Source organism: Triturus cristatus, chromosome 12 (assembly GCF_964204655.1).
Source record: "Triturus cristatus chromosome 12, aTriCri1.1, whole genome shotgun sequence".
Lineage (NCBI taxonomy): Eukaryota > Metazoa > Chordata > Amphibia > Caudata > Salamandridae > Triturus > Triturus cristatus.
The window spans coordinates 283,908,157-283,933,991 of NC_140595.1; positions in this window are offsets into that span (position 1 = coordinate 283,908,157).

A 25,835-nucleotide genomic window follows, 5' to 3' on the forward strand; every position below is an offset into this window, starting at 1 on the left:
TGTGACCCAGAGGTCTCCGAATTTAATATGTTGCCATGGACAATGGCAGTATCATAGTCAAGGCCATGGCAGACTGGCTTTTTCAGGGTCCTATGTTGGATGCATTGCATCTACCTGGTTGTATAAGACTTTCTGCCAAGGCTTGTTGGTCACCTATCCGGTAACTGACCACCACAATCGAGACTGCATTTACAGGGAACACCATGCAACCATCACTAAAGGTACTGTCATTTGCATTTTGTGTGCATAAATGTTCATGAGCAAATCACTACCACAGTTTAGTTAGCCTTACCATGTACTATTATCAGAATACCCCAAAGATGGTCCTTGGATTCACACTAATAAATCCTTAGCTTAGAACTGGTAGAGTGGCAAAGAGCACTCAGACTTTACTAGAGGAACATGTGTTAATCATGTCAAGGTACCAACATGGATGATAAGAAATTTACACGACTTGAGAAAATCCGACACTAAACTAAACTGGAAGAAGGTGCGGATTATTGAGCATGCTAATACATACAGGAGGTGCCAACACATTGGAACTCAACCTATTACTATTAGTATGACAGCGGTACGCACAGCTAACATGTAATGGAACTTCACTGGGTTCGGGGGGAGTAACATAGCGCCTGTAACTTAGGGGCAGGTGAATCTACAACTCCCACAATGCACCTCCTTGCTACAGGGCAGTCTGGCCCTTGGAGTCCCGGGGTTAGTGGATCACGCTCACTTGGTGCCCACCAAGGATATTAGTTTATAGGTTAGGTAACTCCTCTCCATTTTCTTTGCCTTCATGTCCCTTGTGAACACTGGATGCTTGCCAGGGAGCGCCTCAGGGAATTTGCCTGCAATTGGTGCAGCAAGGCCTAGTGTGTGGTCTCCTTTGTTTGCTCTTTCCTATCATGCTGGGGGCCCCTGATTAGCTAGAACCCTGCATTCAGAGATGCTATCAGGTCACTGGCAACCATGTCAGTGGTCTTGGAAGCGCAGACATCCATAAATCAGCAATAATTTACATTCATATTTTATCATAAAGATATGTGTACCAATTTATTATGAAGTTGAATAAACTTTTGTAATGTTCCCTATACGTTACCTTAGGGAGAGATCCACCCAGACTGTGGAGTCTTGCTATGCTAGAGTATAGGGAAACAAAGTTAATTTTAAGTCAAAAACAATTAATAAACATATTTTTATGTTATTGCTGAATGTACATTAATTGTGCATATTTTTTTAGAAGTAGAACAACATTTTATAAATGCCACAGCACTATTACCTAAATTGTGGATTTTTTTATTAATGTAAATATTCTAAATTAGCTAGAAATTATTTTTCTGAAGCTTAAAATAAACAATACATTCCTACCTAAAGTTTAAAAAAAATAAAAGCACAAAAAATATATATAAATAGGCCTCCATACCCTTCCACCACACACAGCACAACGCTGTTGCAGACTACCCCCACAAGCTTCTACTAGTACTCCAGCATTACTATCGCTGAATGCATTTGTCGCCCAAACTAAGCGTCGGTGTTATAGGAACTTACTAGCCACTACAATTTCCGGGGCACCAGGGGCTGTCTCTTCTGGTAGGCTTACGTTGAACACATCAGGAGTGACTGAGTTGCCTGTTCTCTAGGCGGCTCCTTCTCTTTCTAACCAACGACTGATAAGGCCTATCGTCACTCCTTCTACTGTCCCCTGTCTGTCAGTCCCTATGAGCTAGCATAGCTCTCCCTGCTTTCTGATTTCCTGTCGTTTTTAGGTCTCGCCTGACCCAGCGCATGCGCTGGTCTGGCGAGACTTATTGCGAGGGCTCCAAAAAGTGCTACCAGGCCAGCCTAGAGCTGCAGTGCATGTGCGCGGGCGCGCGTGACGCGATTTACCGCGATTACTTTCACTTACGCGGCCGCACGGCCGCTTTGCATAGCCAATAGGTCTCGCTTTTGGGACCTTATAAGCATTTTTTTTAGAGTTGAAAGTAAAACAGAGGCAATAGGATGTATAGCTCTCCGTCAGGAGACAGGAAGCAAGTCCTGCGTCAGTGAGGCTCACAACGTATTTGTCAAATGTCCCCTTGCATCTTTTAGTCCCTATATTATTTCGCGTTTATGGGGACTCTTGCTTAAAGAAAGACTTGGATGCCACCGGCTGATGTGAGGGTCGGACGTTTGCTTCAGGAGCTGTCTCTTGGAGGCCGTCATGCCTGCTGTACTTCCAGCACCTAAGGATGTCTATGCATCCACCTCTCTGGGAGATCTGAGCAAGAAGGCAGAAATGCAGCTCGACAAACCAAGCGCTGCAAAGCACAATCTTTTCATTTTTACTCTAACGTCTGTTTGACCGTTGTGTAAAATGAAATCACCTATTTATTCCGTGTTGGTTCATGAATACACGTGTAAGTGTATAACAGTTGGGTTGAAAACAAAGGCTTTCCATTAAAAATGAACGTGCCACAATGCTGCTGGCATAACAGTGAAGGCAACAGTACATGTTTACCAGTGATTCCTTTTCATAACCCACCAAGACAGATCAGTAAAGTCCAAGACTTCACTGTCTGCTTTTTATTATATTATTGTATCCGTCCCTTATCCTGTCTTTCTTCCTTGCCCCCTCTTGTTTTACCTGTTAGTCACCCTTCTTTAACTGTCTGCCTGCCTGCCTTGTCATTCTCTGCTTACTTTTCCTTTTCCTGTGGCTAACTTTTCTGCGCCTTTTTTCCTGTGGCTAGCTTTTATGTGCCTTTTATCTTCCTTCCTGTGTCTGCTGGTCGTGTGGTACATGCCTGTCCAAATATTTGTTCATCCTTCTGCTTTCCATCTGCCTGCCTCCACTTTAGGTATTGCTCACTGTAACTTCTCCATGCTGTCATTTTAATGTATCTGTGTTTCCCTTGCTACCTTTACTTTCTGCCTGTCTTTTCTCACTCACTACCGTTTCTGCCTACCTCTTGTAGCACTTTGTCTCTTTTACCGTTCTGCCTATCTTTTCCCATTTTCTATGTGCACGCCTTCTTTCTTCTCTTCTTTACTTGACATTTTTCCAACACTCCAACTGTCAGCCTCCTCACATCACCTTCCTTTTCTATATGCTCCAGTTTTTTAAAATTATATATTTCTTTTTTGTGTCTAATTCTCCCCTATTGTTTTTGTACCTTTCTCTATGCATTTGTGAAGTTATGCCATCTTGTTACCGAGCACTTTGGTACAATGCATGTAGCTCCTTAGCAAGTGACAGTGCGACAGATAGTCTTCTGCAGTGGTTTACAAGGCCCACGCCATGGGTCAGAGGGACCTGAAGACTGACCGACATTTCACGGTGCGATATGTGCACACACAACAAATATCTCTGCTCCCTGCAGCAAGGAGTCTACAGAGCCAGCATGCCTCTGGTTGATCCCTCAAAATCTAGAGAGGCAAGCGGCAGTACTGATTGGCTCAATACGTCATAGGCACCTTCTCCTCCCAGCAACTTATGTATATAGTGCGCACACTATCGTAAGTATGTACCATACTAGCCCAAGACGCAGGTGCAATAACTTGGAATAGCAGATGGATGTGAAATAGAGGCAGTACATGCTGTGACGTGCAACAAAAAATGTCAAATTGTCTCTCACTTTCCCATTGATGTATGATTGAGACACGCACACACACACACGCTTTATGTTACACTTTGCTGCCTTTGTTATCCATCCATTTGCCCAACTCATCCATCCACACACCCTTTGTCCTTCCAACACCCACCTCCACCTCTCCATCCGCCCATTCATTTTCCCTCCAACAAACACCTCCGTACATCTGTCCATCCACCCTCCCACTGTTCTTCAAACACCCAACTCCCTACATTGGTCCACCCATGCACTGTCCTTCCAACACACATCTGCATCCGTCTGTCCATTTACCCACTCACTGTCTTTTCAACACCTACCTCCATCCGCCCATCTATTTCCCATGCAGGTGTATAATATGCAAATATAGGTATGTACCTAATGGGTATTAAAGATAGGTGACATGCATGCATTATATTTGCTAGATAATATATTTTTAAATACACGTATCAACAATGTAACTAAACACACTCATACACATGCAGGAACGCAGAAGCGCATGGATGTCCAGTTGTGTTTAGTGCTTTCTGGAGCCAGCAGTAGAACCTTTTAAGGTATGAGATCAGCATATTCTGATGTTGCTGTATCCTGAAGTCCGTATATCTAAACGGCGGCATATCTTGACATCAGCATATCTTGATGTCACCCTAACTTGACATCAGCACACCTTAATGTTGGTGTATCTTAACATCACCATATATTGACATCAGCATATATTGGTTTTATACATACTGATATGCACTATCTAGTCTTTGCAGCTCTCACCCCTATCTATCCCCCATGCCACATAATTCCACTACACAACTCCACTCCAAACCACACAATTCCACCACACACAATTCCACAACCAACCATTTCAGTTCAACCCACATAATTCCACCCCACACCACACACATCCACCCCACCCCACTCCGAACTAAAACACATGGGTAAAATAAATTGTCATTCAGTACGCCAATAGCTCTAACTCTCACTAATACAAGACCTATTGGCATGACCAAAGCTTGTTCTACATTTGTAGGTGCCAGCTTTTACCTGGTGATTCCATATGCTATAATCTGATATTACTGCATTATCCCACAGTGTTATAGTATTTAACCCACCTCCATCCCCGCATTTATGCTAAATTACTGAGGGCTGAAATGGGTGAAAAAGCCAACATGTCCTGTGCATGCATTAACAACAAACCGTAAGTCACGAAAGAGTAGAGCCTTTTTATGTAACAAATGTGGGTCGTCGGACATTCACCGACAACCCAAAATGTGCATTGAAACATAACTGAACTATGACATTTAACAAAAATATTTACATTATATATTCATGTCGTAGTTTGAACTGTGGGTTGTTACTGCGTCCCCAACAACAATGAACAGGCTGCATTTGTTTGAACTTTCGTTTGCTTAACGGTTACAACAATGGTCCATTTACACTTAAAGGTCACATCCTGCATGTTTTGAGATGTGGAAATGTTTTCTTTCTTCTGTAAAAATGTGTCTGTGAAAACATACATTGCTTTAACTTGTGCTCTATAAAAATTGGTCTTTTCTAAAATGGTGTTGGTAAATCGATATGAGTTTGACAAATTTACTAATAACTTCGGCACTGTTGTATGAATCTTCACAAAATTTGTCCGGTTCATCAACTAAGGTTCTTTGTTTCAAATTTGTAAATAGGGCAGAGTTACTGGGAAAATGCAAAAGTAACATTCCCGATGTCAAGTCCAATAGAAATGTTTTCTCTCTCCTACAACAAAAACTGCTGAACAGAATCACTCCAAACTTGGCAGGAAGACAGAACTTTACTCAAAATAGAATATTTTATTTGTTTGGTGTAATCGTTAAATAGAATTCTGATATTTGCTTTCTGACTAGGTGCTAAATATACTAAGGATTATTTTTTCAGCTATGTGGTATGTTCTTAATAACTTACATCATTTGCCAATTCTACATGATGTTTTGTAGCGACATGGCCTGTTCAGTACAACTTCATTTTTAAGCCCAGAACCCAGAAGGCAGATTACTGCTAAGTACGAAGAAGAAGGCCGAAAGAAGATGCACAGCAGAGGAGACTGTGGAGAAGAACTGACTTGGCCCCAGCCCTACCTGCCCGTCTGCAGTTTCCATAGATCCTGCATTAAAAGTCACCTTGTCCTGCAGCCAGCGACCTCCAGGACCCCTAGAAGGACTGACTGATTTCAACAAAGACTGAATCTCCAGTGAACAGCAGCTCTGTTCAAAAGAATCTCCAAAGAAAGGCTCCGAGCCTGCTGAAGACAAAGAAACCTGATGCCTAGAACCACCACTGCACCCGTCGCCTAAGGCCTGAGTCCGAGTGGGCCATCGGTGCCAGCGAGGTCCCCCAGCACTCCAGAGTCTGAGCCCATCGTGGATTAACCCCTCCAGGACTCCCCAATGTCACCTGCAGCCTCTACACAGAGAACCCCCCAACCGCAAGTGGCCCGGTGAGGTAAAATCCAACCTCAAAAGGCACCCCTGCATCCAGCCTCCCTCCGCCCTGGAGAAGAGGACCTGAGGTGCATCTACGTCCTAGAGGCCTACAGCTTACCTGCCCAGCTGTTGGTTCCTCCCGGATGACTTTGTGGACTGAGCCTGCAGCCAAAATCCCAAACCGGCAATTCCCATTTAAAACAACAGGGCACAGATGCAAAATCAGCACTCTGTACCCTGCCGCCCCTGTGCCGCTGTGGGTGCACCTTGTGTGCTAACTTGGATCCCCTTCTGCTCTGAGCTTAACCCTAGGAGCTGTACTCCCTCAACTTTGTGGCCTGCCCGAGATCAGCCACCAACCAACGGCCCTGTATTCCCATAGGGTAACATTGGGCCTCAGAACTCTGCACAAGGCCGCCCTAGTGCTGCTGAGGGTGCTTTTTGAGTTCATCCTTAAACCTAGGAGTACCCTTGTTCTAACCCCAGAAACGCAACCCTCAAGACCATTTACATATCTGCAAAACGAAAACCCTATTTTTCTCAATAGGATTGCATTGACTGTTTTTCTTTGAAAAACTTCTAAGTGTTCAGTGTGTTTTGTATGGCGACCTAAGAAACAGTGTTTTGTGAAAAACTCTTTCACTCACCTTTCATCCACGAAATGTCCCAGTGTGATATGTAGGCATATCACACTGAGTAGAAAAAGTAATCCTGAAAGTAAGGCAAATCACTTAGGGGCATATGTATCAACATCTCCATTTGCGATTCTCAAATAGCGATTTTTAAAGAATCGCTATTTGAGAATTGCAAAACGGGATGTATTTAAACAATCGCAAAACTTTTGCGATTTCTTAAAATTCCTTAATTGCGATTAGCAAATTGCGAAATCGCAATTAAGGAATACATTCCCATTCATTCCTATGGGCCAGGAGACCCATAGGAATGAATGTGAAGTAATTCTCAAATTGCGATTCGCAATTTGCTAATCGCAATTTAAGAATAATTTCAAAGGTGCAAGGGTGTCATGATGACACCCTGATGCACCCCTGAAATGAGCATGTGTGCGCATATGGCGCACATACATGCCCTAAGGGCATGTATGTGCGCCACGTGGCACTTTGTAAAATTCAAAACAGTGCATTTTGAAAGGAAATTGCAAATTACCTCCAACTAGAAGTTGGTGGTAATTTGCGATTTCTTAAGGATAATTCGCACAACTTGGGTGCGTGTTACATATCATTTAAAAAATCGCATTTTGCTATTTCTTAAATGCTTACGCAAAATTAAGAAATCGCTAAATTAGCAATTCCTTAATTTTGCGATGAGATATTGGCTCATACATCCCGATTAGCGATTTTTTAATCGCAAACGCTGTTATTTTGCGAATCGCAGCGTTTGCGATTAAAAAATCGTTTGATACATATGCCCCCAAATCTCCCCGTGCCTAACAAAAATGAATGTGTCCTCCTGTAACGCAACTGGTGCTCGTGTAAAGCGCTCTGGTACCCGTTACCTTTGGGTCAGGTTTGCGCTATATAAAATCCAGTGAAACAAGGAAAACATCTAAAAAGTACTCAAAACTAATCTTGAAAGTAATTACAACTGCATTTGCACCTTTTACAATACTGTAAGGACAGTCATTATTCATTCAACTTGCTTATGAATAACCTATCTTGAAAAGTATAATGCTATTTACCTGTATAAAGTTCTACTTAGTTCTATAAAATAAAATACCACAAAGAATTTTTTTATTACAAACAATTGGTCTGAGTTCAGTCTTTGAGTGTGTGACATAATTTCTTGCCTGAGTGTGTACAATAAATAATCAACACTACCCTCTGATAAAGCCTTACTGCTCGCCCACACTACCACAAATAGAGAGTAGGGTATTATATACTTTTACCTCTGTAAGCCTTTGGGGATCCACTGGCATCTGTGCACAGTATACCTTACTTTGGTATAGTATATACGGAGCCAGCTTCTTACAGATGTATTGCGCTTTTCTCAGAAGAGACAATGTGGAATGGTCACTTATCAGTTAAAGGCAATCTGACAAAATGCACAGCCGTAGCTTACACCAGAAAAACATGTTACACCACCCACCAGATCACTGACAGTGCAATTCAAGGAGTTCTATTAAACTGTTGAGGCTTTATAATAAAGGGCTTCTTATCATCAGTAAGGCTACAATCTCTGGGCATACTCTAGTTGTAAGTAGAGATGTCCATCTGAAGTGTTAGGAGACCACCCTAGTGGTTCTCTCCACACAAGGACAGCACCAGAGTGACTAAATACAGGAGTTTTAAACTAAGGTGCTGTCATACTTTTACCATAATTGGGATATGGCACGTCCTTCTTTTTAGCTTTCTTTCTCAAGTCTTTTCCAGATGTCGGTTACAATAAGATTAAGCTAATGCTGGGGGGTCAAAAACACAATCTCTTGTCTTCTGCGGTGTAAGATTTCGTGAAAGCCCTATAGAAAACTTTGAATGTCTCAAGTATATACTGTCACTTCATAACTAAGTTTATTATCGATGCATCTCAGCTATTTTGTAGCCGTTTTTCAGTCCTATTTGGAGGGCATGACAGAAGTACAGTGGACAGAGCAACTTCTGATCAGTTTTGGATTTGTGCAGTATCTTGTACTTGGGTACAAAAAATTGGCCACGCAACTGCAGAGATCTTAAAACAGAGCATTAAGTATTGACTACAGAAGCAAAGGGCATGGCATCTGGACCTTCATTTTACATGCAGGGCTAGTTGTTTCCTTGCCGGTAACATAACCATGTCCCACAAAGTGACCTCCTTTTCTACAATAAAGCAGAGATTGTTTTGTAGTGAGCAAATCCTTTCTTCTCCAGTCACAGTTCTACAAATATTGATGAGTTCCATGGGTTCTACTGGCTGTAGTGAAAGTTTGATGCACATAGTGTGGTTGGCGTTTACATTGCGTGGTAGGAACAGACTCCAGTCATGGATGCAAATGTCTTTGCAGATAGTAGAAAAACTGTAGTGTTAATTTAGTCATTCCATTATAAAGACTACCAGGCTTGCTCATTTTTTATAAGAGAGAAAGCTTGTCTGTAAATGGCAGCTAACACTAAGTTTGGAACACCATTAACTTGGATGAATTCCTATAGAAGAGACCCATCAATAGACATTGTAACTCAATGAATATGAAGCAGAGCATGGTTGATTTTACGTTATGGGCTGATTATCGGTAACGCCTAATCAGCGCGGGCCCCTTGCTGTGGGAGGTGAGGTCTAACTAAGTGTGCTTAATATTAACATAATCCATTAGGAAAGCTTTCCTATGTAACTTTTCCACGGTTTGCATTTTGGCCATCACCTCAATATGCTGCTGGCCCAACTGTTGTAACGATCTATCAGTTTATCGGAGACTGTGATGGTCTCCTGGCCAATCTGTCAGGCACTTAGCTGGTCACCTAAAGTGATATGGGAGCCAAGGGTATCCATACCCACAGCAACACAAATAAAAAGTGGAGAAAAGATATATAAGAGACCCATACAGAGAACTCTACCAAAGACGCTATACCACGTATACATCCTCACATTTCGGTGTGGTGACTCCAGGCTCAAGTTCAACAAAGACACAGTGGAGTGGATCTGGAATAGGTACTATTCAAAGTTACCCTATGAAGAAACATTCCAGACGTGTCAATTTACATAGAGATTCCAAAATGCAAATATGATTTAGAATGAAGTACCCAAGAGGGCGACTGAAGTAATCAGCTGAATAAATTTGTACAGTGTGAAGCACAGAAATAAATGATATGGCAAACTCTCCGGCAAACAGCTTCTTGGATAGACTTGTGGCCAGAACGCAGAAAAAATCATATTAAAAGACTATTCCAAGCCTCTTGAGTGGGATGGTAAAGATGAGGAAGCCAAGCAATGGATGCCGGGAAAAACAAAAGCTCATCAGGTTGGCAGGTCAACTTCCCCCTGGTTGTTAGTGAAGACTGTATGGGAAGCAAAAAGTGATACAGGAAGTGAAAATATTCATGAAATGGTACGCTCCTTCGAACTGCTAGCCAGGATAGCAAGCACGCTGTACACAGCATGAATAATGTACTGCCAAGGTGATGGCCATCAGTCTGACTTTACCCTTCTGGACAGAAACTTTTAGAACTGTTTGGGGACCACTGAGCAAGAAGGGTTGGTTGGTTGGGGCCTTTTACCACTGATGTCCCAATGCTTGACCTACTATGGCACGCCAAACTGGGTAATAAGTGCACCCTTTGTACCCTTGACTCTCAGGGTAGCGAGGGCGAACAGTTCAAGGCTCCTGATGCAGGTAGTGTAGTGGTAGATACTCAGAACTCAAACAAACAACAGACACAATAAGTTCTGTCCTGGCCAGTGCTTTCCTTTGTGAAAAGAGAAGCACTTTAATACACACTTGAACATAATAATATAAACATAGGAAGTGTTGATCGCTTACTCAGTACTAAGGCATGTGTTACAGGTTTTTAAACACGGAAACAGTCATGTCTGAATTTTGCAAAGATGCAAGCTAACTGTTAGATGGTGCAGCAGTTTCCCTGGTTTTCTGACCGTTATGCCAGTTCATATAAGTCTCACTACTAAAAGTTCTTCAGGACGATTCAGTGCAAAAGAGTTAAATACCTTGCTGCACTTTTAGCAGAGGGAGACACAGTCAGTGTTCAAGCTGATGTGTCTCAAGTTACCTGGTGGATTGGGCACTTGAACCACATACGAATGCAGCGGGTGGTCGTGATGGGAGCTCACAATAGAAGGCTCAGTTTCGCACCAGAGTCACACCAGTTCTCCAGTCTCCGACAGATCTTAGGCATGTCGCTGGCCATCACATACGGGGATCGTAGGATGATTCAGCTCAGTTGGCTTTTTATGTAATCTTGTAAAGACGTCAGAAGTCCTTCTCCAGATTCGGGTTGGCACGAATTTCACTCCCTAATTCAATGAGCGTCTTCTGGGCTGCCTCACACTCTGGGCATAGTGGTTGGACTTCTCCTCATCGTGCAGTCTCTTTCTGCAGGTTCTGGCTCTCCTTCCACTCTCCTAAAAGGCTGGGCCACAAGTAGACGCAGCCTTCTCCAGCAAGATGCCCAGACTTCAGGTGATGTCCCCTCACCTTTGAGAATTTAGCTATCAAAGATACAAGCCCTGGATCTAAGCAGTTTTCGATTACTGACAGGAGCACTACCACCTTTGGTCAATGAAAATTGGAAGTGGAACCAAGTGGGATAATTTGGGACTCAGTTTTAAACACATTTTCCAAACAGGGATGTTGATCCAACTCTCAATGTCCATGAACCAGTCCGAGGCAGTTCCTGGTCTTAATTAATTATTCCTTCTGCAAAGGAGCACACGCTTGTCAAAAGTGATGATTTCACAGTAGATAGGGACAAGGCTGGCTCCAAATGAAGCTCTAAAACATGAGTACAATAAAGTGTGAAGACTCTGCACTTGGCAGTTACCAACCTTCTGGAGAGAAAGAGAAAGGGGGCAGGCCCTGCCAAGATGATGTCCTATCCTTAACAGAATCCAGTGTCAGTGCAACATCTGGGCCTTATATTCAAACAGAACTTTCCACATGCTGGACTTGTAGGCACCACACTATGCCTGAACACGAAAAAAGGTAGGCTGCCACCAGTGCTTAATGTATCCGGTCCAGCACATGGACTTTGGTCCCATGTCGACTCCAAAGCATGCTTGGTGCTCCCCTTCAAACCATAAAGCTATGCTCTGGGTCTCAGAGCCATAATGAAAGGCCTAGGCATTAGTGTGCATGCATGATTGTTGATTATGTTGGGTGTAGGAAGGTGGAATCTGACTGATGGTTGCCCCCAACTTTTTGCCTGGTATTTGAGTGGTTTTTGACTAGTCTGGCTGGCATCCTGCTAACCAGGACCCCAGCCTATCTGTTTTCTCCCTAAAACTAATGTGAAGTACCCTAGGTACAAACCAATTGGATGCTGAGGATGCCCTGACAGTCCCTTGTAGATGGTACCCTAGGTACCCAGGGCATGGGTCCCTCAGTAGGCCAACCAGGGCTGCAGCACTTATTGTGCCACCCTGGGACAGCCATACAAACTGACACCACCAGACCACTACTGTAGTCTGGGTAAGGTGGTGTTAGCACCCCTTACAGGGATATAGGTACCCTATATCCCACCCCATTACATCACATATACTCTCATAGGTCACCCCTATAGCAGGCCTTGCTAATCCTACAAGGCACGGTGCTGAGGTATGTGTGAGGGGGGACCCCTACATGAGTAGGGCCTCTCTGCATCCTTCGTAAAATCATTGCTGGGTTGTTTGTAGTGTAGCCATACCATATACCCTTAACCGCATTATAAGTCTATCGCGACAAAGCGATAACTTGAGAATGGCTACACAGAACCATATCGTGTTTGGTGTCCAACATGTAGGAATCGTACCCCCAGTCCAGCCATGGGCATGAGGGAACGATTCCCCCCTGCTAGAGGGGTGATATGGGAAAAGCGGCAGAATTTAGACACCAATTTAAAAGTGCACACATAGTACAAAATGGCTACTACCCGCCACCTACACGACCCTGGCTGGCTGTTGCTGGGGAAAATCCCAGCCTCGCCAGCTGGACAATAGGGCTCCTGTGGCAGGGAGGTGCTAGCATCTCCCCAGACAGGATAATGTGGATTGGAACAGGGTGGGTGCACCAAATGTCCTTTCAGAGTTGCACGTAGGCAGCTACAGCGCCTGCATTCTGCATACACCGCCTGGAACCGGTTCAGGGGCATCCTGCCCATCGCCCAGGTGGGAAACACACAAAGGGGAGAGGGTGTAGCCACGCTTTCCCGCCTCACCTCTCATTCGTGGACACTACTCTGGACACTCCCCTAATCTTGGGGATAAAGGTGAATAACGTGGCCCCAGAGCCTCAGATTAATCTTGGAATTTACAGACTTGACCTTCGACGAGCTGCTGCCCAACTGACTGAAGAAATCTCCCTTGGGATAAAGGAGTTATCCCCTGCTTGGCAGGCACCTGAAACACTGCAAGTGACCTGGTTGGAACTTCGCTGCTCTCACGAACTTCGTCGACTTCCAGCACCCTTGAGGTGGGTTTCCTAAGCATCCTAGAGGCCAGTGAGTGTGCACAGCAAACCTGTGTAACGTGGACCGCGTGGGTGCCGAGATTCCCAATACCCCAGGACACCAGCCACCTCTTGCGTAGCACACGACCCTGACCAGTGGGGAAGTTGTGCTTTGGCCCATTATCGAGCCAACCACCAAGCAGCATCCGTGCCAAAGATCAGTGCCCTATCCCCCTCCGGTGGCCCGTGGGCTCCCTTTTACGCACTCCATTTTGCTGCCTTCCGCGGTCCCTTGTCTCTCGGCTTGTGGGCCCGAGCGGAGGACAATCTCAACAACTAAGAGTTCCCCTGGTTGCTCCAGGCCTGCTCTACAGTCTCTCCAAAGGAGACCTGTCAAAGACCTCGTGGGTCTGCACCAGTAGCTGATTTGTGTATCTTGCGTGGGTTGTGGTTGCCAAGGCTTAGTGGATCCAATCCGGACACGAACACCACAGCGACCCTCATCCGACGTGGGACAGTCGCCCTCCCGAAGCTGGCCTTCCTTGAAGCCTCCCAGAGCCCGTGGCTGCAGATCCAAGCTACACCTCTTTTCACTTGAAGCACCCGACATTGAAGGGCTCTTTGCTTTGAGCTCCCTGGTCACTGTGTCGTGACCCAGACTCTGTCCCCTCTGCTTTCAGGTTCTTCTCTACAAGTTCTACAACTTCAATCTTCACGGCATCATCGACGCTTTTGGCTAGCAGCACTTTTGAACATTTCTCCATTGAAAATCAGCCCGCGACCCGACATCGAAAACGACCTATGCACCCAGCTTCCCTGGGGCAGGTAACAGTGGTACCTCGGTACTCTCGTGGTAGTGGGCTCTTCAAAAGCTTAACTCTAAAGTTTTAACTTTGTACTCCTGCTAGAAGTGACTTTAATCTGTTTAAATCAAACCGCGACATTCTCCATAGGCTTTAATAGAGATTCCGATAGCAGCTATTTTCACTGCACGCGCCTCCCGTGGGTCCCCTTCCTCATAACCTGGGGTGGATTCTTAAGGGGCCAGCGATCCTAAATGCCCTAGGCATTGTCTGTAGAATTGTCGTGGTTCTTATACCACTTTTTTAATATATGGTTTGGCTCCCCCCTGGGGCCCTATGATTCCAGTGCTATTTTATTGTATCTATCATTGCTTGTTTGAATTGTAACTTTGCCTCAGCCTCATAAAGAGACTTGTGGGATTCTGTTTAGAATAAATACATATATTTTATATATATACCTGTGTGGACTACTCTTTCATTTGGTCATTCAAGAGGTTATCTATGGTAAAACAATAAGCTTAACACTCCTTCAAGACTTAGCCTGAAGGCTGCTCTTCACAGCTACCACTAGGATAGCTTTCTTTAAAGGTTGTCTTAAACCTATCATCAATAAGAGTCGAATTGGACTGGTGCAAGGTGTCCCCTATAACTAGGAGACAGCATATGCCAGGTCAACTTCTCGCACTGGGCTAAAGGAATTATCAGGATACCAGCCAACCTTCAACTTGGATGATTGTGGGTGGGGGTGTAAGCCTTTAATACCATGCAAGGGGCTTTTCCATCCCACTACTAATACCCATATGCACAAAGAGATGGGGCCCTACAAATGCTCACTCTTTCCCTCTCTGCCCCATGCCACTTAAGGCTTGGTTGACATAGAACGCCATGGCGTGCAACGTGTTTTCGGCAGAAATCCTTATGTAACCCACAGTTCACACGTGTATTATACAACAGCAGCATGTAGCAGCACGCAACAGCAAAATCCAGATTTAAATCCCTGTAAGTTTGAACTCCATGTTTCATAATTCTACGGTTAATAAAATTGGTTCAATTGGGTTGCAATTAACACTTTCTAAATATTAAAATGAATTTGTTGTGCTTACTATTTATATGGTTACGGTAAGTGTTAGTAGACATTCCCACAAAATATACAAGCCTACATATATTTCACCAAAAGAGCGTTAGAAAGTCAAAAACTGTCATTTCATAGTCAAATTATTGTCAACTTGTGAAATATTACGCCGAGTGTGTCTGTTTCTCCGATGTGTACTGATTGTGGTGGCAAAGGTTGAGTGCCAACCGTTCACCATTTTACCTTCTACCACTCCAACCAAAATAAAATACTGATTGTTCGTGAAGTGTGGCATTTGTTTTGTATCTCAGCGCCTCGAGACCCTCACAGGTGAAGCAGCTGCGATATACAACTTTTGATCGATTGATAGCTGGACCATGTTATGGATGAAAGATCTCCCACTATGCCTCTACTGTGCAATCATTGCTCTAAAGACAAGCATTTGCAATGCAATGGGTCTCACATTTGCGAGAGTTTAAGCTATTGGCATGGTATTTATCTGTTGTGATAATTAACACATAAATAAAAGGCATTGTCATTCACAATGCCAGTAGCTGAAACTCTTGTAAATGCAAGACCTATTTCATTTCAAAGAAGCGGCTGCCATTGTCCCGGGCTGCTTGGAGAGTGAAAGCCCGTATGGCGCACTGAATGTTGCAGGAAAGCATGTCGTGCCTGCAGTAGGAGTAAATCATTAAAGAAAATAGTGCTTACTGACGCACTGTGTAACAACTGAAGTAAAAGGGTCAGTCCTCATGAGAGGTTACAAATGAAGATAAGGCAGTACTAAGGAGGGACTAACAAGCCTATTAACAAATCAGAAGCCAGCATTTACCAAGGGCAATGACAAATATGGGCGGAGAGTGGGCGGCGGTTCAAGTCCATACTTGGTTACAGCATGCTTTGCAGATCAGTTCATGCGCTGCCCAGGCTCGACCTAAAAACTCTCAGGCATCCTGGTGTTGGAATAGTGTACTGAAACGATTCTCTGGGGCTCGCCTGTTATCTGGTACCATCTCGAAGAGGTGGTGCAGGAGCCAGAATCCAGCTGCTTCCCAGCACTGATCATGCGTGCATGGACCTAATGGCAAACAGTGACATTTTCACAAAAGCCTTTGTCTCCGAAAGGCTGCGAGGAATGGGGGGTCAGTCAGTCATATGACACGCCTGACTGTGTTACAAGCACCTACTTGTCAAGGCAGAAATTTTCCAAGCTGTCTGAAGGCTTGTCCAGGCGCTGAATGAAGTGATGATTGTAGGGATGATACTGGAGGAGCAAGTCAAGAAGCCTGGGCAACCAAGGCATCCAGTGACTGGAGGATAATGAGGACTTACACTCAGGAGAGAATGACTGTCACTAGATCTGAGAAACTAGAGAGCTCAACTGCCAGAGGGCAAGAAAATATGAACACATCCGCAAAAAAAAAAAACTACTAAACAGGTGGAAAAGCATGCAAGGTGCAGATGCAAGAAGTTAGCCTCAGATATATTATTCCAGTGAGGAAGGAAGCTGAGGCTGCGAATCATTTCGGCGGGAAAGAGGACTTTCTCAAAATCACTGGGCAAACTTAAGCTACTTGAATGTGTACCTCTGTCGTGGGGACTTCCTGCAAACAACAGCTGTATTTCCTATGACTGCCGTGGTTATCACCATTGTTGTCAATTGGAATCGTCAGCCTGTCCTGTCTGCCTCCTGTGGTCAACTTTCCTTCCTTATTAGTATATCTTTAATATTTCTTCATTGCAAAATGTTATCCGGATCAGAAGACGAGCGCACTTACTTGAATGCTCCAGGTATGACACCTGATACAGGTAACCGAGTTGGCCGATCTGAGCCCAAAATCTTACTGTTTATTGAAATGAACAATGTACCATGCACCTGTAGGTGCACAAATGACAACTTCTATGTAATTTTTTTAATCTTATCATGTGATCTTCTGGACAGTGTCGTATAGGTCAATGTTTTGTGACTCCCACTCCTGTCTGTTAATTTATTTGATTCTCCTTTCCTCTGTTTTAAATTCTTCCACTATTTTCTTTATTAACTGTCACAAATCAATTGGTTAAAAACAGAGGCAGAAACCTTGTAAAATCCTGGATACAAATGCAGCATAGAGACAGAGATTCTTAATCTCGTTTTGATAAAAAACAATATACCAACTTTAGTCCAAAATGAATGAAAACATTCCAGTGTGAATTGAAGGGTGTGAGAAGTTGGCCTGTTTGGGTTGTCTGAGAGGTCTCTCCCATCCTTCCTTCACCAAACACAGGGGTCCTCTTACAGGATGCCCAAACAAAAGCTCAAAAGGGCTGTAGCCAACCCCCTTTTGTGGGACCTCTCTGTAAGCAAACAGAAGGCAGGGTAAAAGGATGTCCCATCTTCGCCTAAGCTTGTCTGGTAATCCTTTTATCATTCCCTTTAGGGTCTTGTTGAATCTCTCAACAAGCCCATTGCACTGTGGGTGATAGGGTGTGGTGAACTTATAGTTAACACCACACTCCTTCCACATTGCAGTCAAGTATCCTGACATAAAGTTGGCACCTCTGTCAGAAATGACCTCCTTTGGAAAGCCCACTCTGGAGAATACTCCAAGCAGGGCCCTTGCCACAACAGGAGCTGTTGTGGTCCTCAGGGGAATTGCTTCTGGGTACCTGGTGGCATGGTCCACTATCACCAGTATGAATCTGTGCTGTTTGTGGGTCCATTGGTCCTACAATATCTATGCCCACTCTTTCAAAGGGGACCCCCACCACAGGTAGTGGTATGAGGGGGGCCTTTGTGGTGCCACCTGATTTGCCACTGGCTTGGCAGGTGACACAGGAGCGACAAAACTCCTTAGTATCTTCTGACATATGGGGCCAGTGAAAGTGAGGGACAAGCCTGTCCCAAGTCTTGTTCTGGCCTAAATGTCCTGCAAGGGGAATATCATGGGCCAAGGTTAGAAGGAAGCCTCTGAACTTCAGTGGTATGACCAACCTCCTGGATGCACCAGGCTTGGGGTCTCTAGCCTCTGAGTACAGTAGCCCTTCATCCCAATACACTCTATGGGTACCTTGAGCATTCCCTGCAGCCTCAGCAGCAGCCAGCTGTCTGAGGGGTTCAAGAGAGGGGCAGTCTAATTGAGCCTGCCTCAGATCTGCCCTGGAAGGTCCCCCTGTCCCAAGAAACTCAACCTGATCAGGTTCAAGTTCTTCTAGGACAGTTCCTTCAGGGCTCTCAGAACCATCCTCCTGGGAGGGTTGATCCACCACCTGAGGCAGGGGGGAAGGCACAGCCTTAACCCTACTGCTCTTTCTCTTGGATTGTGACTGGTCCATAGTTTCAGGATCCAGCACTTGTTCAGTGTTGCACTTTTTGGCCTGTGACCTGGTCACAGCAAGGACATGTGCATCTATCCCCAGCATTTCTGCATGGGTCCTATACTCCACTTCAGACCAAACTGAAGTTTCAAGATCATTGCCCAGTAAACACTCTACAGGAAGGTCTGAACTAACAACAACTTTCTTGAGGCCAGTTACCCCTCCCCAGGAGAAGTTAACAATAGCCACACTATGGGAGGTAGTGGCATTGCTAGCGTTGGTCACTAGGTAATTCTCACCTAGTATGATCTGTCCAGGGTCCACAAAAGCAGGTGTCACCATTGTGACACTAGCCCCAGTGTCCCTGTAGGCCTGAGCCATTCTTTGGTTGATAAAAGGTGTCTGTCTGTACTTGCCCAGGTTACTGGGGCCTACAGTAGAGGACAAAGCTAAGTCCCCATCACAGATCAGGACAGCCTGAGTAGGTACTCTGACTAGGCCAGAATCCTCCTCAGTTCCCAGGGTTAACCCTACTACACCCTTTTGCTGGGAACCACCACTTACAGCTGAACTAGGGGGTACAGTTGCCTTAGGGGCAATGGTGGCTGGGGGCTTATCCTTTTTGGTGCACTCACTAAACCAATGTGAGGTAGACTTACAATAGTTGCACCATGGTTTCTTTTGGCCTTCTTTCTTCTTATCCTTTTTGGAACCACCCTCCCCCTGAGCCTTTTGGGGGCCTGGTGAAGACTTCTGGTCTTTTTGTTTCTGCTCATTACCCTTCTGGTCTGCCTTTTTCTGATCACCGCCCTGGTTCTGGTTTTTCTGCTTAACTCTAGTCCTGACCCATCTATCTGCCTTCTTTCCCAATTCTTGGGGAGAAGTCAGATCAGAATCAATCAGGTGTTGATGCAATAGCTGGTTTTGACAGTTGTTAAGTATTTGTTCTCTCATGATCAAATTATACAATCCTGTATAGTCCTTAACCTTACTTCCCAATAGCCAGCCTTCCAGAGCCTTAGTGGCACAATCTACAAAGTCAGTCCAGTCCTGAGTCTGTGTCTTCTGGGTATCCCTGAACAACAACCTGTATTGTTCAGTGGTTAGGCCAAACCCATCAATCAGAGCACTCTTCAGGACAGTGTAATTATCTGCATCCTCATCACTAACTGTGAGGAGCTTGTCTCTTCCTTTCTCAGAGAAGGAGAGCCACAAGATAGCTGCCCACTGACTTTGGGGTACCTGCTGTACTTTGCAAGCTCTCTCCAAAGCAGTTATCCATTTGTGGATGTCATCCCCACACTTGTAGGGAGGGACAATCTTGCTCAGGTTTCTATTATCATAGTGCCTGTCTCTATCTCTAGGAATGTTGCTGCCACCAGTGGGTTCTAACCCACTTAACTTTTGTTCTCTAGCCAGAGCAAGCTTCTCTTTGGCAAGGGCAAGTTCTTCCCTCTGAATCCTCAGATTAGCCTCCCTCATTCTGGCTGCATGCTCCTTTCTCTCAGGTGAAGTCATTCCCCTGTGAGAGGAAGCATTAGAGATGTTAGAGACATGGGAGTGGATGGATTCCCCTGAAGGGGATCTGTCCTTCCTGTTTCTCTGTGAATGTCTACTTGTGGGTCTGTATGGGGGGACCCCATGCAAACTCCCATGTAAACTTAAGTTAGCCTGGCTAAGTCTCCTTACTTGGCTCTGGCTGTCTACCTCCCCATCTGAAGCCCCATCTGACTCCTCTGTGGTGGGTAGACCCTCCTCTGTGCCTAGGGCACCTTCCTGTGATGCCCTCTGAGCATCATACTCCTCTAGGAGTTGTCTTAACTGAAGGAGGGTAGGGTTTGCACCCTGTTTTATTCCTCTGGAGGTACACAATTGTCTCATCTCCTGGAATGTTAAGGTATCATACCTAGAGGGGGTCTTCTGCAGACCTGCCCCTCCTGAGAGAGCATCTACTTGATCTCCTCCCAGAGGCATGATCTAGTGAGGGTGTGGTGTGTGCACCTACCTACACTAGTTGTATCTACTAAACCTTTCTAGTAGTTGTAGTCAGGGTGTGTTATTCCCTTCAACCTACAACTACAAAGTCCAGTAGGACTTAAGTATAATAATCTATGTTATATGTACCTAGACAATATCTGTGTGATCTTTCAATTTAGTATCTCAGGATTACAATGGTATTACAACAGCAAGCTCAGATCCCACCGCTGCCACCAATGTGAGAAGTTGGCCTGATGTATGATGTCACTAGTTATAGTGTACACCTTATATCAGTCCAAATACCCTTATGGTGATTGGTTGTAAAGTCAACCTTATAGACCAGCTATCCTAGTGGTAGCATGGACAAGAGCAGTCTTAGGCTAAACTCTGGATGGCATGTGAAGCCAGCTGTGATACCATATATAATCCCTTGAATACCAAATGAAAGGACACCACAACAGATATATATATAAAATAAAGTGTATTTATTCTAAGCAAACCCTCAGCACTCTTTATGAGTTTAGAGGTAAGTACAACACAGTCTTATTAATGCATACAGTAAGTCACACAGGTAAGTAATACAGTTAGGCCCTAGGGGCCACGCAAACCATATACTAAATAAGTGGTATAAGAACCACTGTCACGGAAATAGAATAGGCCTAGGCCTAGGGAATCGCTGGGGCTACACTACACTAGCGTTAGTTAGGAAGTGGGAGGCCCACGGGATTCGTGTGCAGAGTGGAAACACTCACGCGTAATGCGTAAAAGTCAATAGCAATGTTACAGTTTAGAAATAGATAGATTTAGGACACTTCCGGAGTAGCTAGGAAGTTGAGACTTGAAAACTAGACACTAGGATAGTCACTATCCTGATGAGCACCGGAGTACCCAAGTTACCTAGCCCACAGGCTGCGGGTGCATAGGGGTGAAGATGCGTCGTTTTCGTCGTCGACTCCTATGGATGCCTGAAGAAAGATGCTGACAGGCAGTCAGGGGAGAGTGTCCGGTGGATCCCAAGGCTGGGATCAAGAAGAGAAGAAACCTGCAAGCAGAGGGGACAGAGTCAAGGTCACTAGCCAGTGACCACGTGGAACCAGGAAGGAACCAGGCGATGTCGTGAAGAGTTGCAGGTGAAGGTGAAGCTTGTCGCTGCAGCCAGGAGGACCAGGAAGCGTCGAGGACGTCCAGGACCAGGAGGCGAGCTGTCCCACGAAGGCTCTTGCTGTCGGCGGCGTCGAAGTTGGACTAGGACTCACCAAGCCTTGGCAAGCGGAACCCACGAAGAACAAGGGACTTGCTTCTGGTGCAGACCAGGAAGGTCTGGGGTGCTTCTTCTTTGCAGAGAAGCGGGAGCCAGTCTGGAGGAGCCAAACCAGCGCAGAAGATTTCAGGGAGCGTCGTCACAGAGGCCACTAGCCAGCGGGCAAGCAACCGGACAGACGCGGCAAGCAGGAAAATGCTGAAGGGCCCCACGCAGGACTCGTGGAGTGTGGGGGGCTGGTCTTCGGTGCAGATGGTGCTTGGGGTTGGGGCTTCTCAATCCCCGGTGCACAACTTCGAGGGTACCTCAGAAGCTGCGCTGTAAGTTACTAGCCACTTTTCCCAGGTAGCCGGTCCCACGTCGCTCGTCGCCTCCACGGATCTCAGCTCTGCTGCAGATGTGGATGAGGGTCGGAGAAGTCTGGAAATCAAGGCTCTGGTCGGGCTCTGCAGTCGGTTCCTCGTCGAACGTTTCACAAAGCAAAGGGTAGTCACTTGATGGTGCCTGTTTGCACAGGGTAGCCACTCCTTGGCTACAAGGGAGATTCTTCAGTCTTCTTCTTTCGTCGAATGTCCAGAGTTTCTGTTCAGTTTTGCAGGTTCAGGATAATCTAAAGTCTTGAGGCCCAACTCCCACTCTTATACTAATCTGGGGGGCTGGGATACCTGCTAGGTCACGCCTTATGGGTGGGACCTGGGAGGGGGTGGTTACACCCACTTCCCTTTGTCCAGTTTCGCGCCAGAGCTGGGGCTGGAGTGCCCCAGCGCCGGTTTGAACTGGACTATGCAAGGAACACCTTGTGTGCCCCAGGCATGTCTCATTCCTTTCAGCCCACCCTGCCCCAATACACTAAAGGCTGTCTGGGGAGGTGCTAGCACCTCCCCAAGCAGGAAACCTATTGTCCAGGCCTCCCTGGCTGGGATCACTCCCAGCAGCAGGAGGTCAGACTTGTGTCGTGGCAGCAGCATCCATTTTGTGATGCTGAGGCTTTGGTCAGAGGCTAACAGTTGAAGTATGATTTTAACATGTCTTTCCCTCTAGAAGGGGGGAATAATATTCTCATGTCCAGAAATGGCATGGGGGTATTATTCCCGAGTGTTAGACACCTTACACGACATGCTTTGATAAAGCCAAACCATAGTTACCATAACCGTCTAAGATTATAAGGCACTTTAAGAGTATATGGTAGGCTATATCATAGAACAGCTATAAGGACATGGTTCCGAAAGCTGCAGACAGGCTCAGCTCATGCTAGAGCACCATCTCACATGTTACCAAGCACTCTGCCTCCAGGATTGTCAAGGCCTGCCATAGGAATTACTGATAGGTACACATGTGTCTATATGTAAGTTAGGCATAGGAATACTACACCTAAGCAAGGGGTGATTACACGACCTTGCCCCAGCTGAGTGATCAGCCAGTTGTGTCAAAATGGAAGGCCAGGCCAGGGGTGGCACAATACATGCTGCAGCCCCTGGTAGGCCTAGGGTACACCTATGCCCTGGGTACCTAGGGTACACTGTACAGGGGCCAATAAGGTGATCCTATCCAAATGGGTTATGCACCTAAAGTACATAGTATTAATTTAGAGAGAGAACAGCAGGGCTGTGGGTCTGATTAGCAGGCCCACAGCCACATCTAAGTCGAAAACCAGTAAAGCAAAAGCAAAAAGTGGGGGTGAACATAGAAAGCAGACCCTACTCTCCTACAAAGGGCATCATAAAGCAGTTGCTTAAGCTAACATATGCTTCTTCCAAAATAGCAGGTTGTGCCTTTGGTGGCATTTTCACAGCTGTAAAAAAATCAGTACTCTTTAGTTAGAATAAAAATAATAGAACCAATAAAGTTAAATACTTACACAGTTTTCATAACGTACTGGTGAACGTGCTTCACACAAAGTGATCAATCGTGACAGAAAAATAGAAGAAAATCAATAAGACAAAATTAGATTCTGCCTATGACACGGCCCTCGAACTGGCATATTGTCACCAGACTATATACATATATACAGACAAAGACCAAGGGGGCGGGGGAGGGGGTACGCCCTAAGCTAAAGCAGGGTGGGAATCTGCTTTAGGGCACTCTATCAAAAAACTGATGCGCTGTTGCAGTCACATCTGGCTATTATTTCCAAAGTGAAGACTGAGGCCAATTTGTTTGTACTGTACTGTATTGTACTGCAGCAATTATATACCTCTTCCTAACTCTGTGTGTGGCACTGAAGTGTTACCTACATGCTACACCATGTAGTGTGTGTGGTTAAAAGGTTGTTTTTGTTTTGTGATCCTATGTGGGATGTATTTTAATGTTGTGAGCAAGGACTACCAAGGTGCAGTTATCATGTTATGGGACGCAGCATGTAGCAGGGTGGTGGATGATGATGTGTGAGGGACAAATGCACAGTTTTATGGTTTTCAGAATGCTGCTAGCTTTGAACAGTTCTGAAGGTCCCATTATGGTAGTCTTCTGCTTATAGTTTGCTTCGCTGGTTACTGCACTGGTGTCCAGTCTGAGAGTTTGTGTATAGTTGTGGTCCTGAGCTGGCATGGTCGGAGGGAGATAGAAGTGGAGAGCTCTTTTGGAATGGGCATTTTTACTATTATCCCATATCTGAGTGTCAATGTGATATGTAAAGAAGTGGCCATAGTGTATATGTTGGTACCAGAGGCACACAGGTAAAGGCTGGCAACCCCTGGTATTCTTCCAAATGTAAGGAAAAAAGGGCGGCCCTTATACTGGAAGTCAGGAAAAAAGATCCCCTGGCAGTCTCCAAAGCCAGGAAGGAATACTCCGAGGCTCAGAGGGAGGCTAAGAAAATCTGGGACGAGAATCATTGGGATGACCTAAAGCAAGCATCCAATGAGAAAGACTCGAAAGGCTTTTGGGACCTTATCAACAAGAGGGTTAGGAGTACCTCCCCTCCAATTTCTAACCATGTAACTGCTAACCAATGGCTGCTACATTTTTCCAAGTTGTATTCTGCTGATGTTAATCTGCCCCTTTCCCCCGTTGCTGTTTGCCTTCCCTTAACTGGCGCTTCTGCCCATCATCTAGATTCCTTTGAACTGGGTGAGGTGGTGACAGCAATAAAAACTATAGCTCCAGGTAAGGCGGCGGGCCCAGACGGACTCCCTGGAGATTTGCTCTTGCATTACCCTGAGACATGGGCAGTCTTCATCCTATTGACCTTGAACTTAATAAGGAGAGGATCACCTGTGCCCGACTCTTGGAAAGGCGCTGAGGTGGTCCCCATTTTTAAAAAGGGGAATAGGGAGGACCCTGCCAACTACCGTCCGATTAGTTTAATCGATGTGATACAGAAGGTGGTTGGCAGGGTCCTACTAGCCAGGATGGGAACTTGGATGGAAGATAACACCATTCTGTCCCACTTCCAAGCTGGCTTTAGGAATAAGGTGGGAACAATCGACCAGGTGTTCAGATTCTTCATGATCTATTGGAAGACAGTACTTCTGGTTAAGGGCAGTTTGTATCTGGCTTTCATAGATCTGAAGACCGCTTTCGATCTAGTACCACGGGGGAAACTCTGGTATACCTTACATCAACTAGGCATCCCCCTCCTGGTCCTTGACATCATCCAGCGCTTACACAATGGCAATTATGCTAAAATAAGATGGGGATCCCAAGGGCAACTGACCAAGAGAATTGCTGCAAACAGGGGTGTCCGCCAGGGATGCGTGCTGGCACCCACCCTGTTCTCCCTTTACATCAATGGGGTGGTCGATTTCCTGCGACAGGAGCCGGCCGACGCTCCATCCCTGGCTGGGGAGAAGATTCTGACCCTCCTGTTCGCAGATGATACTCTCTTGATCTCAAAATCACCGGGGGGGTCTTCAGAGGTTTATGAACAGGTTTGGCACTTTTTGTGACTCGCACGGGCTGACAGTTAACACCACTAAAACCAAGACTATGAGTATCAACCCGTCCAAACGTTTTAAAAAACACTTTTCCCTGGATGCTGTCCCGCTGGATAATGTGGAGGGTTTTGACTACCTGGGGATTCGTATTGCAAAGGACATGAAATGGGGTCCCCATCTAGCCAAGATGCTTTTAAATCACAAGAGGACTTCTGGCGCTATCTTGAGATAACAGCGCCTTGCTGGGTGCAGGCCTGTGGCCCCTGTGCTTGCGGTCTATGCTGGCAAAGCGCTCTCGTCGGCCCTGTACGGTTCTGAGCTCTGGGGCTTTCAGAATGTTGGTGAACTTGTTACATCTGAAAATAAGTTCATGAGAGACTTGCTTTCCCCACCTACCTCAACGCTTTTGAA